This window comes from Motacilla alba, chromosome 2, assembly GCF_015832195.1.
Source record: "Motacilla alba alba isolate MOTALB_02 chromosome 2, Motacilla_alba_V1.0_pri, whole genome shotgun sequence".
Lineage (NCBI taxonomy): Eukaryota > Metazoa > Chordata > Aves > Passeriformes > Motacillidae > Motacilla > Motacilla alba.
The window spans coordinates 27,522,616-27,547,965 of NC_052017.1; the positions used below are offsets into that span (position 1 = coordinate 27,522,616).

Genomic DNA, 25,350 nt, shown 5'->3' on the forward strand with positions numbered 1-25,350 from the left:
TATAGTGATTTGAAAATTGAGGAAAAAACCCTCTGTTTATGCAGCATATTCTTTGTTATTTTGACATTTTTTTGAACTGAACTGCAATAAAATTTGCTGGAGCTTTAAAGTGACACTGTTTTAATGTGCTTTCATTTTGTATGGGATCATAGATGAGTCATTCAATTTCTCCTCATATTTAGAATTGAACCTCATAGTGTTTTGTAATGTGTCCTTCATTTATCTCATGGGGTGAACCTGATTTAAATATGACATTTAATGCTATAATGTCACAGTATTATATTATGCCATTATTTTTTAACTAAAATTCTGAGGAAATAAGCAAATGGCAAACAAAATTCGGACAATAGTTTGTCTGCTGAAAGAGATGGTTCTACTCTTTCCTCTTCCTGGTTGCTTATTCTGTCCTTCCTCATGCCAGTACAGCAATGTGCAGTGGCTCTGCAGTGAACCACATCGAGGAGCTGTACCTGAAATGGTTACAACTCCAACATGTTTTCCTAGAAGTGATGGTTTGTATCCCTGGGACAGCTCAGTGTATGTGGGGTGATGACAGCCTGTGTCTGGGCATGGAGGGAGGGCAGAACTTACCCCAGACTTAGCTGCTGCCTAGACTGGGGTGCCAGAAAACCCCTTGGGATTTGTTTGAGTCTGTTCTAAAGGAGTTTGGAGTGAGGTATTGAAGGATGCTTGAAAAGCTGTGGTGTGCTGTAGAACCCTGACATACTGGAATGTCTTAGCGAGGGTTGGCTTGCTCTCTTTTTTAAGTAATAAACAGCTCTAGTAAATGAGAACTGTGTGAAGTGCTTGCAGGATTTTACTCCACATGAGAGAAGAATCTCTCTATGTATTTAATTTTTTCTTCTACTGCCCCCTTAAGACCTTTCATTCCCGGGAAATGAAGCCTTGTGTTTCTGTATGGTGAACTTCCCTTTCCAGTTACTGGATTCATCTCTTCTCCCTTCTGTCTTTGAAAAATATTAATCTTAGATTGACCATCTGGCTGAAGTACAGCCACGATCACTAGGCAGACTGGCCATCATTTGTCCTGACAGCCATGTTTCCCACCTAAGGTAATGGTGGCCAGGCCCCTATCTCCATGGGCTTGGGAGCTGCCCCAATATGTACAAGCTGAAGTGAAGGCTGTCAGAATTTGTGCAAAGGCGTTCGAGTATTGAAAAAAAAATTCCTTTCACAATAGTTTCATGTTTAGGATTTTTCTAGGAAATTAGTGATCTTTTTACCAGTTTTTCTTTGGAAAGAATGTTTTGTGTTGAGAATTTAATATCATACTGTTGTGAAATTCATTTGTGACATTAACAGTTACATTTTAGATCCAAATAAATAAATAAATAAATAATGTAAAGATCAAAATGATCAAAGAAACCAATCCAGACTCCATCCATAATTTAAATATTCTCTGGAGTTGTATAATCACTTAACTTTAACTAGTCTTTAACTAGGTTCTTTTCCTAGGACAGTTCAAGCAGACTTTTCTGGGAAGCTCAGCATACTCCTCTGGAGAAGTAAACATTCACTACTTCTATCAATATATCATTATTTACATTACTTGCATATTTACGAATCTGTTTTTTGGTGTCTACAGGGTAATGACTGTATTTGCAAATCAAAGCTATGTATAAATTTTTAACATCCACACCTATGCATGGGGACTGGAAAATACCATTCAAGAAAAGAAGTAATAAAATATTCATAAGAACTTTCAGCATCATTAGATACTTCACCATTTTTTTAGCCAGCAGTTTTTTAAATATAGTACATAGCCAACACTGATCCCAATTCAACTTTCGTTTTTCTTGTTAGTGAATAGTAATTAGCTCAAGATTTTCAGTAGTTTCTGAAAAGCCAAACAACAATTTCCCCTGTCAGAGTTGTGAGAATGAGAGTTTTTTACTGCTAGGGGGTTTTCTTCTTGCAGTATAAAATGGTGGTAGTGTTTCTCCAGGGGTTGACCAGGATGCTGTTGTACTGTGCACAGGCTTGTGTTTTCTTACATAACAAATTATAATGTTATTTTAATTTTAGTCAAATAGTTGTAACCATGGATAGAAACAACATCAAAGTTATTCTACATCGATTATTTTATACATTTTGTGGAATGAACTGACTTAAATTCAATGTGTCTTTGATGGAAGAATTTAATTATGGATAACAGTTTGTTCAACTTGCAATGCAATTCACTTCTTTGGGATAGGGAAATGGCAAACTCATCAGTTCCTTTATATATCTCTGCAGTTTCCAGTATGTCACAGGGTATAGGATTCTGTGCTTGCATTGAGCTTAGACTTCCAGTAATTTAAATAGTAAATGGGATGTTAGCACTACTGTTTCTCATTAATTCTATGTGCTTTTATAAAAAGCATGAATATCTGTCCTCGATCTGGTAATGAATCCATTCTCTGAGGAAATTGTGGTGTTAAATGTACAAAATTCATGCTTCTGTTGAAGAAATTACACCATTTCATAATGACCTAAATGAAATGAAGTCTGTACTGTTCTGCTGATTTTTCTCTTGCTTAGTCTTTCACGCACTCTGACAGCTACCAGGGAGGGAAGTGGTCCAAGAGAAAAGCTGTGCCCCAGCAGTGAGAGCTGTCCATTAGAAGAACTGACATTTGCAGCAGTGTAAGTAAAGCTGCAAGAGTAACACAGGGTTTGGAAGCACAGCTGTGAAATAAGTATGACTGGAATTCAGCAAACTTCTTGCTAAAGGCTACTACAGATGCTTGTTGGTTCCCAAAGCTGAAACACAAAAAGAAGCACATGCCTAGGATATAAATATATGAATAGCATAACTTGTTTTATCTGCCTTGTGGAAAAGCTAAGAGCCTATAAACATCTTAGCCCATTTGTGCAGGGTGGAACAGTGGCAACTGTACAGCTGCACTTTTAGTTTTTACACAGATTTAATGTGTTCTGAGCACAGAGTACTTGCTTGATTTCTCATGTAAATTGCTGTCTCATCTTGCCTGCTGCTGCAAGCACAGGACAGTGCGATGTGAATCATGAACTGTTTGTGTAGAACAGGTTCTGCATCGAGCTCTGATCAGTGCAGTTCTATGAGGCCTCAGCAAAAGCACTTGGGAACTTGCTGTGCTTGTATAGAGCTGAATGCTCTTTGCATGGTGAGTGCTGTGCTGTGAAGACCTATGTGTTTAAAAGTACTTTGGCTGTGTTTATCTGCATTGGGCAGAGACTGCAGTTAATAAATAACAGTCCAAAAGAGGCCATACTCTCAACAGACTGTAAGTGCAAAGAATAATCACATATATAGTTATATATACACAATTTCTCAAGATTACAGCACATACCAAACCTTGACCCTAACACAGTGTTTGATGTTCTTGCTTATACAGTAGCAGTCCTAGGAACACTTTTTTTTTTTCCTTTTTAAAGGCAATCATATTTCCTTTCAAACTGAGGAGCAGCGAACTTTGCAAATTGCATTTGCACGGCACTGCAGTTTGCTTACTAAATTTATTAACTGGATGAGGTAGGAGTTATGCTGTTTGCTACTGCAGAAAATCTAGAAGTAACCTCTACAGAAATATTTCAATGAAGGATCATCTGGAAGTTAGGTTTTAATCTGCCTAAAAACAAGGGCTGTAATTGCTTTATGCTGTTACAAAGCGTGCAATTGCTTAGAAGGGACTTCTAGAACCATCTGGATGCAATCTTGTGCCACGTGCTCTAGCAGGGAGGTTGGTGACCCACAGTGATTCCTTCCAACCTGACCCATTCGGTGATTCCTTGAGCTGATCAGAAGTACCTACTGGTTCAGGTGCTTGGGTCCCAGGGGACATACTGCAATTCTCTTCCTAAAATCTCCTTACAAGAGACCAAAAACCAGCCTTTTTGCATCTATATGTGTGCATTTGTAAGTGCCCAGCTCTATGAATGTTTAAAGAGGGGAGAGAACAAATCACCGTGTTTATGGTACAGCCACCTTTGAGTGTATTGCTCAATAAGATCATCATAGAAAATTGTGTAGGCTTTTTTAGGCATTGAGTCATTATCTCCTTACTAAAACCTTCTATCTAGCTTCAAAATTAACTTGCTCTTGGTTAGGGCTGCCTTTGCAGAATGTGCCCTCTGGCATGTGGTTCTGCCTCTGTCCTAACAGAAGTCAGTAGCTGGCTTTTGTGGGATAGGGCTAGAAACCTACTTATTAGGGCATCACAGCGAATGCTGGTGTGTTACTGCTCAAGAGTTCATAATAGATAGATACAGACCACTCTCTACACCTGATTCAAGTCACTGATCAGGGGGATTGGTGGTGCAGAATGGCAGGGACCAGAAATCTGATATCCTGTTTCCAGGCTGCCCTTGTTGAAGGTGGCATCTATCCTCAGATACCTCTCAGCTGATGTTAGGTCACTCATTTTTTAAGTCACAAGATCACTGACACATCTTCAAAATGTAGCTTCTGTATATTGAAAATCATGCATTTAGAAAGAAACTGATTATGAATTACAGACTACTTTGGAAAACCTATGTTATACTAATGCTATGAATGACCACTGTTAACTACAAGTACAGGAGAGTGAAGGCTTCACTCTATCAGTCATAACAGCTATTAATTATTGCAGGAATTCTGTCACCTGTGTTCTGAACTTGTTTATACGCCAAAAACCTGCCTTTTAGATAACAGGATAAATATTTTTATGGCTACCAACTAGAACTTGCTTGATTTCACAGTTATTAATTTTTTTTAAAATTTTATTTCTAGAGAACAGAGAAGAAAGAATGACTTACAAAAGTCAACGTCTTTGTCCAGGACACAGCAGGAACAAGCAAAGTCAAGAAATAGGTGAGATGCCAAGAGCAGAAATGTTCTCTCCTACTGGCTAGAACAGGGGAAGAGTTTTAGGTTTATGTGTCACACATATTGCTGCTGTCAGAGAGACCAGTAATTATTGTACTCTTGCTTTGAGCAATTCCTGAAGATTTTTTCCATATAAGGGCTGCAGTTTTTCTTAGCATTCACAAGCAGAATAAAGAGACAAAAGGCATGCAAACATTATTGTTAAATAGCCTGTTCACTGGGGTTTTGCCCAGAAACCATGCATCAATGACAATGCCTTCTTACTGCTATGCCTTTAGTGCTTTGTATTTGAGGCCTCTAATCAATGCATTTTTCCTGACATGAAATCACCTGAGATCAGTATTATGCCAGACTCTGCACCAGCCATCGATATCATGGCAAACAAAAACTATGCCCAGTAAGGCTGTTTGTGTCTCTAGAGATGAAGTAGCTCATCTCTAGATGAAGCTACTAGATGAAGCTGCTACTTCAGTAGCTCATCTCTAGATGAAGTAGAGATGAAGCTGCTACTTCATGACTGAATGGAATTTATACACAAAATCATTATTTATATGAGTTAAAGTATGCTGGAAAAAAGCACGTCTCAAAACAGTGAATGCTGCTTAAAAAAACCACAGAAAATGAATTACCTTGCTGTTAAACAAGACTTTAAGTCTGATTGCCTATGGTTTCTATAAAAAGAGTTCTTTTGGTTCAGCCTATACCTCTCTTAGATTGGATAATGTGTAACTATTCTTCTGTAAAGGATCTCAAATTTTCTACTGGATCTTTAGTCAGAATTTTTAGGTTAGGCAATCAATTTAAGTCATCCATTATAGTGTTCTTGTTGTTCATTTGTTGGGATTTGAGGGAGGATGTGTGTGTGGAGAGACAACAGACTAGAGAGCTGAAATTATTTTTTTTCCCCCCACAGAAACTTTTTAATTCAGAACATATGGAATTTGTACATTCAGCAGCTTCAGGGAAAGTATACTCAGTATATTCCTTTGCAGAAGGCAGGTAATTTTTCCAGCTTGTCTTTGATTTCCTTATGAAATTGACAAAGTTCTAATTATTTTCTTCTCCTTGTACTCCTTGCACTTAACAATCCTTCCAAATCTCATAATTCAGGTTCAGTCTGGGCTCAAGTAAGCAATTTATTATCTGTATTGAGAATCACTTATTTGAGTTTTTTTAAGGTTTGGAGCTTTTTAAGGAAAAAAAAAAAAAAGAAAATAAAAGAAAGCAGAAATTTACCAGTAACTCATTCTAAAAAGTTTCTTGTTGAAATTATTTTTTTTCTTGTAATTCTCCAGTCACTGAAGATGAGAAATATGTATTAAAAAATAAACAAAACAGGCTTGGGGGTTCTTGACCCAGGCTAATCAAGGCTGTGGTACTGAAGTTCTTGGCACATCCAAAAACATGGTGGGAAGAGATTTAGGGGAATTTTGCCTGTGAGGGCCTTGCAGCAGCAGCTGCTGCAGGCCCATCTGCTATGGTTTGGGGTCTGCTGGCCAGAGGAGCATTCTTTCCAGAGCAAAAGGGGGATGTTACTCGACTCCCTGCACTTTGGGAAAGATGGGGTATTTCCTAAATTAGCCAGCCATTGCCTATGTGTTTGTTTATATTTTGGGTTGCTTGTATGGCTGCAGAATAGCTTGGATGGCAAAGATGACAGGTCTTGCATATTTAGCATATTACTTTATAGTTAACTGTACCAAAGTTATCTGCTGCCACAAAGTCAGAAAAAATGAAGGCTTGGATACCATATATGTTTTGCAGCCAATGACTGTGTACAGTTCAATAAGGGAAGAACTACTCCTGGTCAATTTATTTCGCTTAATTGCTTCTTGCCTGTGTTCAGAGTGGACAAAATCAGAAAGTGCAAAGAACTATTATAATAATTTTACATTGTGGTGACACTGGAAAACTCATTCACATATTTACTCCTAGTGAGCTAAACACTGTACTGGCTAAGAGAGGAAAAGAAAGTACCTGCCTGAAATAGATACGCTACAGAGGGTGGAAAATTGAAGATGATAGGACAGAAGGAAGAGAGTGATCTGATTGCAAAACTGTTGATGGCCAGTGTGAGAAAAATTTGTCTCCAGAAATTGTGTGAAATCATATAAGGAAAGGTTCTTTTTTAATCCTCTTGCAAAATTTCACCTTATCCTACACATTTTTTTGAGTATTTTTCTGAAGCCAGAAGAACTCCAGCCTTACTAAGTTTATAAGGTCAAAGAAAGATATGTTAAAAATTCACGCTGTGTGTGGGTGATCTCAAGTCAGTTTTGAGTGTTGATTTCACATGCTTTGAAAACAAGGTTGTTGAGTTCTCAGATGTAATGTAGGTCCTTCAAAGTTTTGGAAAAGCAGGTTTCTAGGAAAATAGACAAAATCTGTAAGTCAGCTACAAGAGATACTTAATTAAAGTTTTGTGCACGTGCTTTAAGTGCATGCTCAGTCTGCCTGTGCTTTGAGCTATGCTGTGTGAGTGGCTCTCTTTTTTTTTTCTCTGATTTTCAATAATCTTTTTTAATAAAAGGAGTTTAAAGCTTATTTATTTTTGCTTCCACAAATGTTTGCTAGGCTTAACCTAAGTAATTTTAAACTTGTAAGTTTGTTTGGGTAATAAGTAGTATTTAACCTGTTGGAAGTGCATGGAAAATTCCTATTGAGGTTGAAACTATTTCAGTAATTTTGAAACATGGAAAAAAATTTGGTTTTGAATTGCTATCTTAATAGTTGTGTTTTAGTTATTAGTGTGTAACTACGAAAATTTCGGTGTGAGGTCTAGTATATTTAATTAATAGCTATCATCTCACCTGGCATTTCTGTAATCTGAAAAATATTCTTAGGTCCACAAGTTCTCTACAGCTCTAGTTTTCCCAAATTAATCTTAATAAACATAACTTGCAGTGATATATATCCTTTTTCTCAAAGTAGCCTTTGTTGTAACATCAAAATTAGAACACAGTAAGAGAATAATTCATGCAGATTATTGCCACATATTTATACAATATGGTTACAATCAGCTCTATATAGCTTACTATGAAATTTTCACAGCATTAAATGCAGCAACAATAACACAGTTTTAAATTAAATATTAGTGAACAATAAACTGTCTGGTGTTTATTAATCTGAAAATTTTCTTGAATCTGGTGTTAATTATGATATCCTATAGAGCTTGTGCACCCATAAGTAGGGGAAGATACAAATATTTTTATATGCATACCAAGAGGCTTCCAAACACACACACACACACACATATATATATATATATATCTGTCTGTGTATATTATTTCCATTATTTTAAAGAGGAAAAAGATTAGATAGTAAAGAGCAGTTTATGGGTATTCTGCAGACCTTGTAAGAAATCTCCATGCCCTATCACTGGAGAGTGGCACTGTTTTAAACTGGTCAAGTTTTTCCATTTACAAAAAAGGAAGTAGAAGATTCTGCAGTTTTGGTGGGCAATATGCCATCTTGGGGCCTGGAAGTATATATTTTAGGCACGGGTTCTTCTGTTCATATATAGTATAGGATGTACATGATATTTTTATCCTGAGTGCAGAATGACAGAATTGTTTAGAAAAGATACTGAAAAGTAACTAGAGACCCAAGTAAAATCCTGATCAAATCTTTATTGACAGGAAAAATGCATTATTTTGCTCATTTTAAAGCACACACAGAAAGATTAGATGTGTCAAAGTAATTCACATTGTTCCTATTAGTTCATATGTATGTATGCTAAGAAAAATAGATGTTCCATGGACTGGGTGTCCATCCTGGAAATCTCATCCTTATCAGCACTTGATTAAGCTCTTAGTGGTTTACACTATACTTAATATATATATATTAAATTCTATTTTTTAAGCAGATGATTGTGTTTGAATTATACGAGATGTGTCCATATCATATACGTATGTGTCCATACAGTTTGATGTTCCAATCAAACTGTAATTTATCATTCTGACATTTATTTAATTAACTAGAGTGGTTAGGGAAGGGTTAGAATCTATATTTACCTATTTATAAAATAGGTATTTTCAATGTCAATACTATGAACAAATCTTCTGAAAAAAATCCCAAACAAACAAACACTCCCCTACAGAAAACCCAACAGCCCAAGCCCAAACCTCTCTGGATCTGTAGTTCCTACTTCATCATGGGAAAAGGAGGGCAATTTCAAAGGAACCTGGAAGTATGGAAGACCTGTATTGTCAGGAGCCAGCCAGTTTCAGGTCAGTCTTGGATAGGGACACAGTAGGTGGGTTTGACTTTGGAAGGCAGTGGAGATTTTGTGCCTGGCAAGTAGAACATTTAATATGTAGTCAAAATGCCAATCTGGAAAACAAGCCTCTGAAATTTCTACACATGGCTTTAGATATTGACTACTCTTGATGTTGTCTCTTTGTGTCAAAGAGCACCCAGTGAGTTCCAGCCATGCCTTCATCTCCTTTGCTGTCTTTTTCTTTGTGTGTTTAAGCTCAGAAATGGTGTCAAAGGTTCAGCCACCAGGCTGGACTGAAGTTCCCTGCTTGTCATAACTATGTGATCTGATCTTAAATGATATCTGCGTAGGCACAGACCCAGGAGAATAACACAGATATGAAAGGCTAGAAGAGTGGATTTGAATGTCAGCAGGCAATTGTCCATGTGACCAAGAGCATTTGCAGCATATGATGCCATCTGGCCTGGAGCCTAGACAGTGATACCTTCTAGGCATGGGGGAAAAGTTTTGTTTTTACTCTATGAAAAAGCCCAATAGAGCAGTCAGGCGGACTGTGAAATAGATTTTGGATGCCATCACTGCAACATTTCCCCATTTGGAAATGTTACAATTGTAAAAATGGCCAAGGTATTGGAAAATGTTCATCGTTATCTTCGTCATGATAGTGTTCCTTTCTGAAGTGCTTGAAAGCAACTTTATGTCAAATAAGCTGGACTTCTCTTGTGCTCTTTGACTACCTTCCCTGGAGCACATGGCTAAGTCTCTTTCTTGACATTCATGACAGCTAACTCCTTGAATATTTGGGGCATTTTGGGAGTATCCACTGGCTGTGCAATTGCATTGCTAGAAACAGCAATTGCTGCTAGAAATAATATTTTTTTTAGTACTGTACTGGCTATTTTTATGAAACTAAATCAATTGTCACAGAGCTGTGTGTTGATTTGATCTGATCTAAGACAGGCTTTGGGAACAATGAAGGCCAAGTCCTACCTCTAGGCTGAGGAGGTATCCTGAAAATAGACCTCCCTGGAAGTGTTAGCTGCAACTAGTGAGACTTAACATCAGTGTGTGTGGGGATGAAGGAAAGCAATCAAATGTTTACCTAGAAGACAAGCTCCAGGCTTAATATTTGAAACCAGGGTGGCTGGTTGGTGTGTACAGGTGTAGCACTTAGTTCTGGCATGTGTCTGGGGCTGCTGCAATACACATAAAAGCATTTAAAACATGGGAGTAATGCAGACAGATGAGTGCACTGGGTTTACAAATGTTACATCACACCCAGAAACTACTTTCCTTTTTGCACCGCCTGACCCTGTGGGACATTCCAATGGAGAAGCAAATGGATATGCCTGAGCTGACCTACCTCACATACTGCCTGCAAGTTAGCTGTGCTAGGAAAAGAGCAATTTGTATTGAATATCTTTATTCCAGCCTATATGACAGTAGAGAATATATATTTTTTTATAGTGGAAACAAAATTAATAAGTGCTTAAATGTAAAGATAATCAGAGAAATTATTTGCAGCAAAAATTATTTTTAGTCTAATTTATTTTTAGCATCAAAGCAAAAACATGGCCTATAACCCTTTCTAATAATATCTCAATGTATATTTTAGAAATAATAGCAGGGTTTCCTACTAAGCCTTGCACAATTCTGTGTTGTTGTAGTGTGTAAAATTCCCTGTGAACAACATAAATATACAGCTTTCTGTAGTTGGCAGACATCTAAACATTTTTCTTTTTTAGTTTACAAGAGGAGGAAGTGATAGGAAACAGATTTCTGGTGCTTTGGTTTAGTCTAATCTTTAATTATGGTGAAAAAGAAAGATAAAAACATCTCAAAGGTATTTCCTTGAAATGCCTTCCCTTTTTAACTGGCATTGAAACTATTTGTTCCCTGCAGCTTTATCAAAAGTAAGGATTTAATTTCATATGCAGTCACTACTTTGACATATCCAATTTTTTCAGGCATTCCCACAGTTCGACATTGAGCCTGGCACCCTCATGCTCTCTGGTGCCCACACAGCAGGCAGGATTTTTCCAGCTGAGCATCTGATAGAGCCATTGACATCTATTTACACCATGAATCCTTCTGCAGGACACGCAGATCTGTATGCCTGGTACCTGCCAGCAAGCTTCTGGGTATTATTCTGAACCAAAGTTTCATTTAAGGCCATTAAAATGTGTATATTTCTTCAGAAATAGCTTTCCAAAAATTCTGTCAAAACCGAGATCGATGGTAGTAATTAAGGAGTGAAAATTATTGAAATAAGTTAAAAGTGGCCATTAAGGCCACAGTTGCAGGAAATGAAACATCAGAGAGCATAAGCATGAGCAGTTTAAATACCAAGCCATTTTTCAAGGGCCTAGTGAACCTTACTGACATAAGGCAGAAAACATCAAAGCATCAGTGTAATCATTGGTGCTTATACTCTAACTTATGAGCCATCAAAGCAGACTCATTCAGGACTACCAAAGCATGAAGTTTCTGGTAAAGATAATCTGCAAGGCTGTCTTGGCTGGAGTAGGTGTGGCATTTGTAAGCCTTCAGTTTCCAAACCATGTGCAGTGAAGAAAAGAGCTGCCAATTTAAGCTGTTACCTCTCCTGGGTTGAGGTTTACTACTGGTTTAAATGCTTCTTTCCATGGCCAGACAGTGTTTCCTTCCAAGGTTTCCTTCCTTTCCTTCCATGGGTAGCACAGGGTTAACTGAATTCTGCTTAAACACTGCCAGGAAGATTTGTTGGAACTTGTCTGTCCAGACAACTAATAACTCCTCTGTGGGAGAAAAGAGTTAAATAATAATTTGCTCTGTAAGCAAACTTAAATTTACCTACACTTTAAAAAAAAGCGGGGGGGGGGGGGGGGGGAAGACAAGTTCAAGTTTTGACATTGTGGTTTCAATCTCTGCAATATAGTTTAGATGTATGTAATTTTTCTTTACAAGCTTTGCTTGTAAAGCTGATTTAGCATAAGATACCTTATGCACTTTAATGTTAGGACAATCACCCATGAAAACCTGGAATTTTTTCAAAACAGATTGATATGGCTCTGTACCAAATTCTTGTCACTATTATACGATCTCTGGGCTCTAATTCTCTAGAGTTCTTTAGAGTTGCCACACTATGTTCCTAGAACTGTGATCCAGGTGCTAGGTGGTCAACATAACATGATACAAACACAGATGTTTCCCTTTCTTTTGGGAAGAATAACATCTAATTGCAGCTGGAGAGCCAGAAATATTGTCCATTATCAGCAACTCTCAGAGAGGTAGAGAGATTAAAAGAGCTAGAGCTTGTTGCGAAATAGTTTTGGCTGAATAATAAATACATAAATTAGAAGGGTTGAATCCAGCAATGCAATTAATTTTGCACAGATATGTTTAAACATATTTTGTATTTGATTTTTTTTTTCAAACACTGGCCTTCTAAAAATAAGAGGTTTTATTTCTGAGATGGAAACATTGGTCCAAAAAGAAGATCTCACAAACAGTGCAAAATCTACTTTGATGTATTGAGGCTGGAAATCTCACTGTACGCTCTTTTGTTTGTCTTCGGTCAGCCATGGAAGCATGACTTCTCAAACTTTATTTTTTCTCCACACTGGGGCAGGTGTGTCCATTGCCTGTACTACACTGAATAGTGTTATTCTACTAAGAACCTCAGTGAATTCTCAATGGAGTTTGCAGTCAAACACAAGATTTTCATAATAGGCTTTTTTTTCTGTTGACTTTTTGACCTGGTAGCTGAGAGCATAAACTACATAGAATGAGTTTCTATTTGCATTGTGATTTCAGGGAAAACAGTGCAGATGCAGCCAAAGTTGTTGAGGCAGGTCTCTTCTTGCTTCTCTCTGTGGTATAAGACTGTATTTTTTTTAATTTAAAACATTTTTCTATAACATAGCTTTCTTTTTAAGACCTTTAATTAAATGCTAAAGAAGCTGTATATTTACTCCAGTTTGCCTAATGCTGTGAGTCATCCCGTGAGGAGGTGCTTTAGCTGTGCTGTGAGAGATGCTTGCTGAGGTCTGTCCCAGGCAGGCTGCATGCTGCAGTTTACCTCAGCAGGTCTTTATAGTCACTATGTTTTAAAGCCAGTGTCGGTGTGGACATTGCTCTCTCAGTGCAGCTCTTCCAGGACTCTTCTCTTGTGATGTCAAACTCATGGTAGTCTGCTGAACAAAGTCTGGGCTCTCCCTTCTGCTGTGACATAAAATAAGATGCACAGTGAGCATTTATTTAAAGGATGAGAAAGCTACCCCTTGAAACAGCTGTTTAAAAATGTTCAGGTTGGTTAGCTATTGTTAATAGCTGAGCAACCTGGTCTAATCTGCAAGCTGAGTCCAACTTTAAGTTTGCCTTTGTCCATGCTCTGAGTGTGGGCCTGCTGCAGAGCTTCCTTCCAGACCAAACTATTCCAGGAGTTTATGAACATTGAAGCTTATTAAACCTTTTGTAAGTGTAACAAAATTTTTTCAAGTGTAAAAAATACAAATATATGAAAGCTCATTTCTTGTTTGCTGACCTGTTCTGTGTATTTACTAGTCTGTCATAGGACTTTCCTTTCCCATAGTTCTCAGTTAATAAAAATGTCTGCTAGCTCACAGTGACACTGCAGAAGTGCATTGCTTTCCATGACCAAAAGCTGCTGGTAGCCGCATTACTTTCATTCTGTTGGAATTTGTTCCCTGTGAGGTTTAGTGCTGTGTGAATAGACACCCTTTTGTAGAACTGCCCTCTTTCTCAGGATTCCTGTTTTCTGTCTCAGATCTCTTTACAGAAGCTCCTCTACAAGGTCACCTTAAGCCACTTGACTTAACAACTTAAGTGTTGTTTAAACTTAAAACGTTTAAATATTCGGTAGTGGGTAACCTTTGTTCTCTGGAGCCAAAGGCAGCTCCTGAGCCTCACACGGGCAGCTCCTGCAGCAGCTCTGCAGAGCAATGACAGTGCACAGCCAGGGATGGCAGCTCTTATCCCCGAGGTCTCAGTGACAGTGCATAGCCGGGGGTGGCAGCTCTTTTCCCCGTGGTCTCTCACTGTCACACCGTGCCCTGCTGCAGAGCCTGCAGCTACAGCTGTCACAGCTCATTTCCTTGCATGTCTGCCCCCGAGAAGCAGCAGCAGGATAATGCTCAGATCTTTGCTGCTGCTGTTCACACATGAGCTTAAACTACTCACAGAGGTCAGTTTGTGTGAAAACTATGAAACAGAGTGGCTGAACTGTGGGCAGATAATTTTGCCTTTAGCAGTCTCAAGAGGAAAGATGAGACAGCTGTGGGTGCAGTAATATCTTTAGCCACTGCAGCTGTGTGCTTCAGTGGACACGTCCCGGACTCTTGCAAAAAAAAAAACAAAACAAAAACCAAACCCTGAGCTTCTGTAAATTTTTAGGAATTTTGATTTCTGATCTAAATAAAAAAAAATTAATTTGTGGTTTCTTATCTATAAGACAGTACTCCAGAAAACAGATTTTTTTTTTTGTGTATCGCCATTGCTATACTATAGCCATTGCTTTCTGCACTATAGCCTTGATTAATCCTATCTATAGTAAGAAATAAAACATGGTGTTTGCATCTGTGCATTTCCACAAATAGATGTAAATCACAAGGTTTTCTGCAAATAATTAACTTATTATGAAATGTGAATTAAAGCATATCAGGCTTGAGTTGTCTTTTCCTCAAATGACTCTTCCTTCCAAAAGCATCCGGTACTGGATTCAGAAGAGATGTCATCATTGGATTTTCCTTGATAAGGAAGGATTTTACACCCAAATATTTCAAGACTGTAGCTTTTGAGTCTGGATGTGGATCAGCTTCATGCTGGAACAAGATTGTCGTTGCTTTTGTTGTGCCCTGCTTTCTACAAAGACAGTTCAGACATGGGCAAAATACATTTTTGTCATGCCCTAGATGTTCCCTACTCTGTAATATGAAATCAGAGAATATGAGTTGCAGAATATGTCTTTGGGATAAGCAAGCCTTTTGTATCCATCTTCTTGTTCTTCCTTTCTTCACAAGATTTTGCAGTGCAAAAGTTGGCATAAGTTTTAGATCAATTGTTCTAGTAGTCAGTGTTCCCAGGTAGGAACATGCTAGCATCTGCAAATTGTTATCACTTGATAGTAGAAAAGTACAAGCATTTCAAGCTCTGATTCTTCAGCAAATCTTGTCTTAACAAGAGAGATTTGATTCTTCAGACTGAACACAAAAATCCTACACAACATGTCCTGCCAGGGGTTTACTTTAAGCTTGAAGTACTCAGCAGATGAGACAGATTCAGGCTACATATTCACTGAAGCACAAAAGCAAAACTCACAGTCACCCATAGGCATAAACCAAAGGAAATGGTATTTTTCCATGAGCAAGACAAATGGAGGAGCAGATCTCCCTAATGCTTCTGCAATGGCTTTAAATCCAAAATAGCTACAAGACAAAGGCTTGTACTCTTTCTGGAAAGTGTTCCACAGCAGGGCAGCAGAGAGTGAGGCTCAGGAGTCACAGAACAGGCAGCAAGATATGAGTCCTGCTTGCAGCATCACTGAACAATTTCTCTTGTTGAACTAAGAAAACAGGGCTTCTATCCCATCTCTTCACATGGACTTGGCCAGTTGCTTTTGAAATCCTAGCTATGAGAGGAGCTCTGTAGGTGTTCATATTTACAACAGATGGAGCAAAATCCTCACACTGTTACACAGCATGTTTAATTGATGTAGAAGCTGATTTTAGCCCAGAACCAACTTTTCCATCTCCAGTTCACCTCCAAATTGGTTGCCAGATTCCTATTCAAAAAAACCATAAGTCTAGAAGAATTAAGGTCAGATTTCAGCAGTCAGGAAATCATAGCTCCTCTGCACACAGGGTGACAACCTTTCTGCTGGGAACCCAGCAGAACCAGCACTTACGTGCACTTACACTCTCTCTAGAAGCAAGAGCAAACGTGTTAAAATTATATTTTTATCATTAATTTAGAGTCCAACAAATTAATAATTAGGAGATAGTAAATTATTTTAGAAATTGCAAAAGTGGGAACTCTAACAAACCCTGTGTAACAGAAACATTATAAAAGAGAAGTTTAACTGAACTTGTATTTGCTTTCCACCACACAGTTCACCTTCCTCTCTGGCTTACTCTAGCTGTGGCTTCAGAAAATGCATGTTCAGAAGAAGTGGTGCTACAGTATAAAGCTGCCTCTATTATTATTGTCCTGTGCATATATAAAAGAACTTTATTAGATGAATTTCCTGTTGGATTGATTCTGTTGAGTTGTTGTATTCTGCAATTTTGAAAATGAACTTGTGTGTTAATGTCTATGTGGTTTTGAACCAAGTTTAAGACGCTCAATGGACAATTCTTGTATGATCACATTTCTCTCTTGAAAACAGGAAACCCAGAGGCACTTTTAGTATCTTTGTAGACTGCACACTGTACAAAGACAAAAGAAGAGGCATATTGCACCACCGCTTCGGAACCCCCCTCCCCTTTCTTGTACTCTTTCAAAGTAACATTACTTAAACTATTTAATTTCAGAGGACAGATAAATCATGAAGCTGAATCAAATATAGATGATGTAAAACTTTTTCAAGGTTACAGACCAGGCCTTCACAGTGCTTCCTTTGTATTTCACTTCAATTGGTGATTGTCTTCCTGTTTCAATACCATTCTCTTTCCTTCTATTCAGGAGTTTTCTATTACCCTCCAGACTATTGTATGACTGCACAAGTAACACAAAGTCCTTTGTATGGTAGAAATCAGGCACAAAATAAACACACCTTAATCCTGCACTATCAAAACCTTCCTTCTTTCTGCACGTAAATACAGTTCCTATTAAAAAAAAAAGAAGTCAGAAATATATGAACCCGATGTTGCAGTGTTATCTAGCTGGCAAACTCTTCAAAGTGCTGGGAGATTTCTTCCATGAAGTCCACTGCCTCTGTGACAGAGCTCTGCTGCTGCAAACAGTTGCCCAGTAATGTTCCAGCTTCCTACACTGACAGTCACAGTACTGACTTTAGCCTCTGTAGGAAAGGAAATGGTATACAGACATGTGAAGTGGGGAGTCTGGGCCTCTTAATGACACCAAGCTTTGGAATTTTATTCTTTCCATGTGTTTACTCAGCCCTTTCCTATTCTTGTATCCTGCATAATAAAATTATTTATTCAAGTGCTGTTTTATGCCTTGTGGTTCTGCACAGTTATGTGAGAGGAAGAAGGAGGAAAGAGCTTTTTCCTTTGTGCAGGCTGCAGTCCTTCCAGCTTCTCCTTCCTGATGTCAGCAAATGACAAGGAAAAGCAGGGGTCCCAGTGGCCATCAGCAACTGTTGAGCACATGAAGAGGAAGCTGTAATTTTCACCATTCTGATTTGTATCATTTGGGTTGGTGAGGAACAATATGATCCTATCACAGAGAACTGCTTGGAACAGTAGCCTGGCCTCAGACATAGAAAGGTTTTTAGTAATTTCTCTTGTCCTTTCTTGGAACGTTCCTCCAACTCCTCACATCAATTTCCCACAGATTTATGTCCATGTTTGACATAATTCTGCATACTAATGAGCCAGTGAGGAATTAGAATTTGTTTTTGTATAACTTGTCTCATGTTTTGTGATCACTAAAATTGTTGGAGTATGCAGTGTGATTGCCTTAAGGATTCCTGAGGCTGATTTTCTCACTGCTTACACGATTTGAGTCCAGGGATTTTTTTCCACTACATCTGCCAGAATTGTCTTGTGATCCTGAAATCATTTGGTCAATTGAGCATCTGTTAGGCAGCCTCTGCCTTGCCAAGGGTCTTCTGCTCTTTGCTGTGCAGCATTTGGAGCAAAGGAGAAAGATGGGAAGCAACCATCATACATGTAGCACTAGCAGAAAGTTATCAACAGTTACTCAACCCTTGTCCTCCTACCAGGAGTCTCTGGAGGGTTTTTATTTCATCAATGATCAAATGTTGACTTTGTAAAAGTCTTTTGTTTGTCTTGGGTTTATTGATGATTTCACTCTTGTAAACAAGTATAGGGTACTCAGATACTTTGTTGGGAGTTCTAAAATGCAAGCAACCAGAAACAAGTGGCACTTAGTTTATTTGGTTTGCATGTGTTCTCAAAGATTTGCCTATGTTCTAAAAATATCAGTGTTGTTTTGTAAAAGAAAAACTTTCTTTGGGTGAAATGCCAGGAATTTTATTTAGACGAGTTTAGCAGAGGCGCTGCTGTAGATTACAGTGGTGGAAAATTGTGAACTGGTAACGTGGGTAGCAGGGAATTCAAGAAAAAAACTATTATTCTAAGAGTAACGAGTAAATAGAAATATCTTATTTTTAAAAGCAACAAAAAGGCTGATCAAAACAGATTTTAAAATGGGTTTGGATGGCTTGTAACTCATATGTGTGTGTGTGTATATATATATATGTGTGTGTGTGTGTGTATATATATATATAATCTTGAAGTATAAAGTGTGTCCTGTGGAAAGAAGTTCTGATAACTGAATGCCTGATCAGAGCCATGTTTTTTTGCTTTGATCCTCAATGCAGAAGGAAATGTGTTATTTATTCCTGTTGTCTATCCAATCTAGTCCAGAACATTATAGCATTTATCTGGAATGTAAAATCACCTCTTAATTAAATTTTGCACTAGCATACACATTCCTTTCTCTTTGAGTGTGAATTAATACAGCTCAGGCTGGGATTTTCAAAGGAGCTTTGAATTAGATATCCAAATCCCCCATAAAAACTAATTCTGAACAATATTTAGTTATTGTGCAGCTTGAACTCACTTTTAAGTAAAATACAGCTTTGCAATTTTATTTTAGGTACGGCTCATGCTGACAATTTAAAATTATTTGGACAATGAGTTTGGGCAGCAAGAGGTTCTAATTATTTTCAGTAGTTCCTTGTATATGTTTTTCATTAAGATCTCTGTCAGCTCTAGTAAAGTATATTTTCTTGCTTTATTTCTAAAATTAAAAATAGTATCTTATTCAGAACACTCCACATGAACAATAAATTGAATCAGCAGAGGAAAAATGTGCATTATAATTTTACATTGATACAATAATCTGACTAAGAAATAAGATTAAGAATGGTAACTAATTCATCGGGGAAAGGCTAGCTCTTCTCTTAATGCTTTTTAACAAATGAAATATCAAGAGTTCTGTTTGTCACTGACATACAATGAAGAATTTAAGATACTTGAAGGATGTATATGTTAGGTTGGAGTTCCTTTGGAATAGAATGATGAGGGAGATGATGGGAGTGATTTGGTGGAGACATCAGAAGGAATGCATAGTTAGAGGACAGGTTGGTGTCCGTCAGAAGGGAGGAGGAAATTTTATGAAATGAGCGTATGTCAAACCTTAGAGAGCTAGTCATAAAAAAAAGATTTTTCAGTGCCTAGAGGCTATGTGAAGTTAGGCCTTGTGGGCTTAGAAAAGCAGTAGAAGGTGATAATGAAAACCATGATTTGAAAGTTTATGAAAGAAAATCTGGGTTGAGAGTTGAGTTTTGCCTTGTACGGTCTTTTTTCTCCTCTCTTTATCTAATCATATTTAGTTTCCAGAGACCGCTCTTGTCTCTGAATCAGAGAATGAATGTAAATAACCCCATAGTCCTGTTGTTGAGGTTTATTTTGGTTTGGATGTTTTTCTTGTTGCTTTTTTTACAATTTTCTTTTTATGGACTCTCACAATAGAAGCAACCAAGAGCAAAATATATATTCCCAAGATTCAACAATTTTTCTTGTTAAAAATATGGTAGGAAATATGTTTGCAACACTGACATCAGCTCCAGTATTCTCTTAGTGAACTGAGACATGGAAAACATGGAAATAACTCACATATATCCAGGTACTGAAACCTGAAGTCTGCATTTCACAGTTGGGTTTGAAACAGTCTGGGGAAATGGTTTTGTCTAAAAGGAAGACTTGGGAGCTTTGTTTTGACTCAACGTGTGTATTCAGACAAAAGTTCCAGACCTTTGAAATTTTGCCAGGCACACTTTAAAGCCAGGAAAATGATGGTTTATTGTGTGTACAATTTATTGTTATTGTTGTTTATGATTTGCTTAAATCTGATAGCAAGTTCAGTGCTGTGCAAGATGTAGATATCATCCTATCTAGCCTGAAGAGTTCATAATGTAATCATTTCCAGGGATTGATGAGCTTTCAAGTAAGGAACAAAATTAAACTAATGTTCTCCATAGCAAAAGAGTTCATTTGAATTCCCACATGCAAAAAGATAATGTCAACATTCTAACTCCATTTAGTTACAAATATCAGATTGGAGAAGTGAATGGATGAATAGTATTTGGCTTTTAATAAAATCCTCCATTCTGGATAACCTTATCCTTTCTTTATTGGTTCTACATCAGAGCTCCACCACTCACTTAAAAAAGAAAAAAAAAAAGAAAAAAACCCCAAAAAACAGGTGAGAAAGTTTACTACATCACATCCCCTGTTAAAACAGCATATCTTCCTGCTCAAGGGAAAAAAATGATGCAGCAGAAACTATGAACTGTTTTCACAATTTATTACAGAAGTTTTAAATAGTGAACAATGAAAGTAGGAAGTTGTATTTAATTCACATTCAATGAAACCTTATGTACTCCTAAGGCTTCCGATTTCAAACACCATACATCCCTATAATCATATCAGCAACTATATTCAGATAAACTTCATGTCTTTTTCCATCTCTAGTACAGTGGCAGGGAATAAATCCAGGACTTGCAAATATTACATATCCCAGTGCTTCTGTGAGGGATGTTTTCTTTCGTAATGTATTGCTGCTGCATAAAAAGGGAGAAGAATTTTTATCCAAAAGATGAAACCATCAGATCAGATAAGAATCACAAAAAAAAATCTTTCATCATCAGATCTCAAACATATGCATGAAGAACAAATACCTTTCCTTTTTTTCTCCCTGGGCTTGCTTGTTATCTTTAATGTGTTCTGCTTGAAAATCAAAATGTAAAATCTGGGAAGAAACGCCACATACAATGTAAGAAAGTGATGTAAAAGGATGCTGTGAGCCCCAATATTTATGGTTACAAATACAAAGGATTCTTCCATGATGTGAATAGCAAATAAACTCTAGGCTTTATTCCAAGCAAATACCTCTTACCACAGAAAAGACGAAAGCAGATCACTTGGGCAGCAAGAGAGGACTTTGCTCTGACTTTTACCTGTTTCATAAAGCACCTGAGATCAAAGTAGAATTGTCTTACCTTAAAAAGAAGAAACTACCCTTGAAATTCCCCTGTCCTGAAATATTGTTGGATGCAGAACTTCAGGAAGAGTATTTTGCCACCAACGTGGAATACTGTCGGAGAGATTAGGAAAACTTTTGTTTGTTTATTTGTTTTCACTGGACAGGATTTAAGTTTTCTGTTTTTTTGAATCATGGAGATCAGTCTCTTGATGCTTCTTCTTGAAAACAGAGAAACTTTCCAGTCCCTGATAAGCATTGACTTGTCTATGCTAAAACAGCTGTTGCAGTAGGTGATTTGGCCATGGTCAGTAACTGAAGATCTCCTAAATGGATGGAGGCAAGCATAATGACCAGTGTCATTTTCTTTTAATTATGGGAAGAACAATGAACTTAAGGCTGGAATTAGGGCTCTTGGTTTGTTTCCAGATCTGTAGTGTTTTTTATGGGTAGCCCTGTTGGAAGGTATTTGCAAGTACTCAATGCTTTTAATTCTGATTTGTTGGGACCAGTGGGTAACTTGCTTCTGCAAATGCTAGGCCTTGATATTTGGTGAACCTCAGTTTCCTCAGCTATATAATTTAGACCCTGATGTGTGTGTGCTTCACAGAATGAGTAATTAATTAATGTTTGCAAAGCATGCAGAGAGCTCCTGGTTAAAATATACTTTGAATATGCAACCAAACTATTGTTCATGTTGGTGTGCATTCTTCCTAGATTCCGGCTTTCTAACCAAGAAAGATCTAGACTTTTGAAATTTTGCCAGCCACACTTGAGAAAGAGAGAAGAGTTATGGCACTTTTTCAAAGTATACAAACTCTGAGGAAAAACATAAAAAGCAGCACTGGTGGTATTAGAGTCACATGGCAGCTCACTGTGAAAAGTTTCACTAATGGAGCATTTTGAGACTCTCATATTTGCAGCACTGCAAGCTATTCATTGGAAGCAGCAGCCTTACTACATTTAAACAAATCTGTATCTTTCCATAGCTGAAGGATGCCAGAAGCTGAACGGGAAAACAACAACAACACAAAGGCACAAACCATCAGAAAAGGGAGAAAAAAAAAAATCACCCAAGCACCCCAAGCTTCATAGCTAATGGAAGGAGTGCTTGAGATGGCAAAGTGCTTAGCTGCAAGCCCAGGGGCATAGTAGCATTGCAGGATAGAGACTTTCCGTGCTTGAGTTATAACATGTGGATCTCAGCTAATACATTGATAGCAAAGTGCTCAGGGCCTAATCCACTCTCAGCAGTACCATTTGAGCTGAACAGTGCCCTGAGGACAGAGAGGTGGAAGGGGCAATAGGCCAGCACATTTCTGAAGTGTTATGAAAATAGGGGAGTGTTGCTCATATTGGGAACTGCTCTCAAGAGAAGACTACACAAATATAAAAAAAAAAAAATGAGTTGCAGATCTCTCCTGTTCTCCTAGAACAAGTTATTAGAAACTGCAAATCATAGATGGCTCTTTTGGGGGTCTTTGTCCTACAGATTGAAATGCCTTTACAATACAAGTGTTAGAAGAAATTCAGAAGACTTTTTCTGCTTTCTGCTAGTATAAGGACTGATTTTCAGTGAATATATAGATTAAGACTGGATTTAGCAGGTTTTGGATCAAAATCCTAGTGCCAGGAAGAATTGCACAGGAGAAATCTTGTAAGATAGTGTACTTCAGCAGAGAAGTGGGCTGTAGAAAAATGTGTGAGCATTAAATGTGAGCATTTAATTTGTTTCTGGTAAATATCCAAGTTCTTCTTCTGTTGTCATTCATTCTCACACTGAGTTTCTTGATTTTGGAGAAAATATAGATTCATTATTTGTCCCTGCTCTCTTATCAGCTCTTGAAACTTAGAAAAATATTTTATTTTGCTATTTAATGGTCTGCTAAAGTGCCTGAGAAGGGATCTGCCTTTTTCCACTTACTTCCTACTCATAATGTATGAATGAAAAAATAACTTTCTTCCTCATCTGTTGCAAAACCCACAATCTTATAATTTACAAGAACCAAAAGAACAAGAAGAAAGAGTAAAAACTCTGAAGAGAGCATATGACAATGAGTCAAATGTGTCAAATTTGTGATCACAGCACACTGAATAACTCACACAACCTGTTTTTTTTTTTTGTTTTTTTTTTTTTTTTGTTTTTTTTTTTTTTTTTTTTTGTTTTTGTTTTTTTTTTTTTTTTAAGGAGTAAAACAACACTGAACTAGCCCTTGCACAAGATGGAGTCTGGCCTCATACACAGAGGTCTTTCAGTTCTGTCTTTCATTCCTGTGTAAGAACAGCCCTTTCTCCAAAGTCAAAGGTCCTGAAGGAATAGTAGGGGTGGTCCAGGATCACTACCTGCTGAGCCTCTCCTGCCTTGAGAGGCCCAGGAAAATGAATGTTGTTAATTTTTTCCAAGGGATATTTTAGTGATGACTTGAGGAGAGTTAGCACAGGATCAAGCTTCTAGAAATAGATAATTGTCAGCTTTTAGTCCAGCAGTATTTGAATACATCAGTACAGCAAGGTCTGGTTTAGAACTAGTCAGTCAAATACTGGAAAGGGTTCATATTTTCAGAAGTGTTGGTAAGAAATCCTTATATCATTGGGAACAATTTTTCACTTTGCACACTTAACATCAGTGCTGTTTGTTTTTCTAAAGGATGCAATTATCATCAAGCTGAACTTGGTACTGCAATAAGGCTCTGTGAGTTTGTCTTGGAGACGAGTTCAGACATGAGAGTTTCTGGCCCTAAAACATTTGAAACAATCAAACAGAACCCTACCACACTGTATGTTTGTTTAAGTTATACTGAAACAACTATTGTTATACTAAAAGATATTGTGGCCATCATCGGTTCAATCTAATTTAGAAAATGGTCTTTTGTGGTACATTAGTTTAAAAAATATTCATGTCTGATTTGCTGCTCTAACTCAGGAAAATGTATTTATGTCAAGCTCATTAAGAACTTCTTCAACTGTTGTTAGGGAAATGAAGTTAAAATCAGAAACAGCATGTCCCAGAAATGGAATTTACCCTTTCACTTGCAGTATTCCTCTGGGTTTTTTATATATAGTTTTATTTATTCTTAATAAAAAACAGACTCACTGGCAAAATTTTATGACAAAATTCCAAGAAATTCACCTCTTAAAATTTGATAGAAAGGAAAACTTGTTATATACATCTCTGTATAAAAGGTATTATTTCGTTTCCCATTTGCCTGTTAACCTGGAACAGAAGAGCAGGAGATTATTACAATACATAGTAATGTGGAGAGGACATTTGTACAGATTTCTGGCCAATGATAAGAGCAAATTCTCAGAGGAGATCCCATTAGAACCATCATGGGAAAGAAAAAGTCTTGCAACCATTTGCTTTTTATTTATATATTAATTTAAAATTTTGATTCTAAAAAAGCTTATACAGTCTTAGTTTCCTAGGAAACCTATCTATTGAGATGTTTTATCACTGCTTGCTAGTTTGTCATCATTCATGATAGCACAAAGTAGGTTAAAATGCTATTAGCATTGTGGTAGCATGAACAAAATCAGAAGATGAGTTTTACTCAAGGGCATAGCAGTGAAAAAATACACTTCAGGGGAAAAGTTTTATGTCGATGCTTATACTGACTCACTGGAAACACAATTCAAAGAAAACTAGCAAGAGAACTGTTTAAAGTGGAAAACTCAGAGTAACTCACCGAAAGCAGTGATAGGGATCATAGAAGCATTTTTTTTACCCACCTTTGTGGAAGGTTCTCATTTCCAGCCAGCTCTGTAGCTTTCTGAGTGCAGTAAACTACACACTGTAGCCTTTGGTTTCTGCTGTGTGCACCCAGCAGCACACAGTCCTTGCTGTGACTCTCCTATCTGGCCAGCCTGGTAGCCTTGAGCAGATTAGAATTGAAGAAGTGCCTGACCCCTGGTCCACAGAAATTCATCTCATCCTGTTGCTCCTTTAGGGAAGAGAGGCATAATGAGTGGACAAAAGGCAAAGCAAACAAATAAAAACCTCAAAATGAGAAAATCCTATTACAGTCATCACTAAAGTTCACAGCCCTGGCTAACTGAATCTTTCTAGCAAAATAAATTGAAAGAGAGAATTCAA

General features: G+C 37.5%; 1 long non-coding RNA gene across 1 annotated transcript in view; it reads left to right on the top strand.

Annotated features, from left to right (window-relative positions):
• Nucleotides 1-25,350, top strand: part of LOC119698067 — a 117,864-nt gene that overhangs the window by 66,614 nt on the left and 25,900 nt on the right. Inside the window, exons 2-3 of the long non-coding RNA XR_005256052.1 lie at nt 4,751-4,831; nt 5,760-5,845. This is a non-coding gene — a long non-coding RNA (uncharacterized LOC119698067). The remainder of the gene's footprint in view (nt 1-4,750; nt 4,832-5,759; nt 5,846-25,350) is intronic.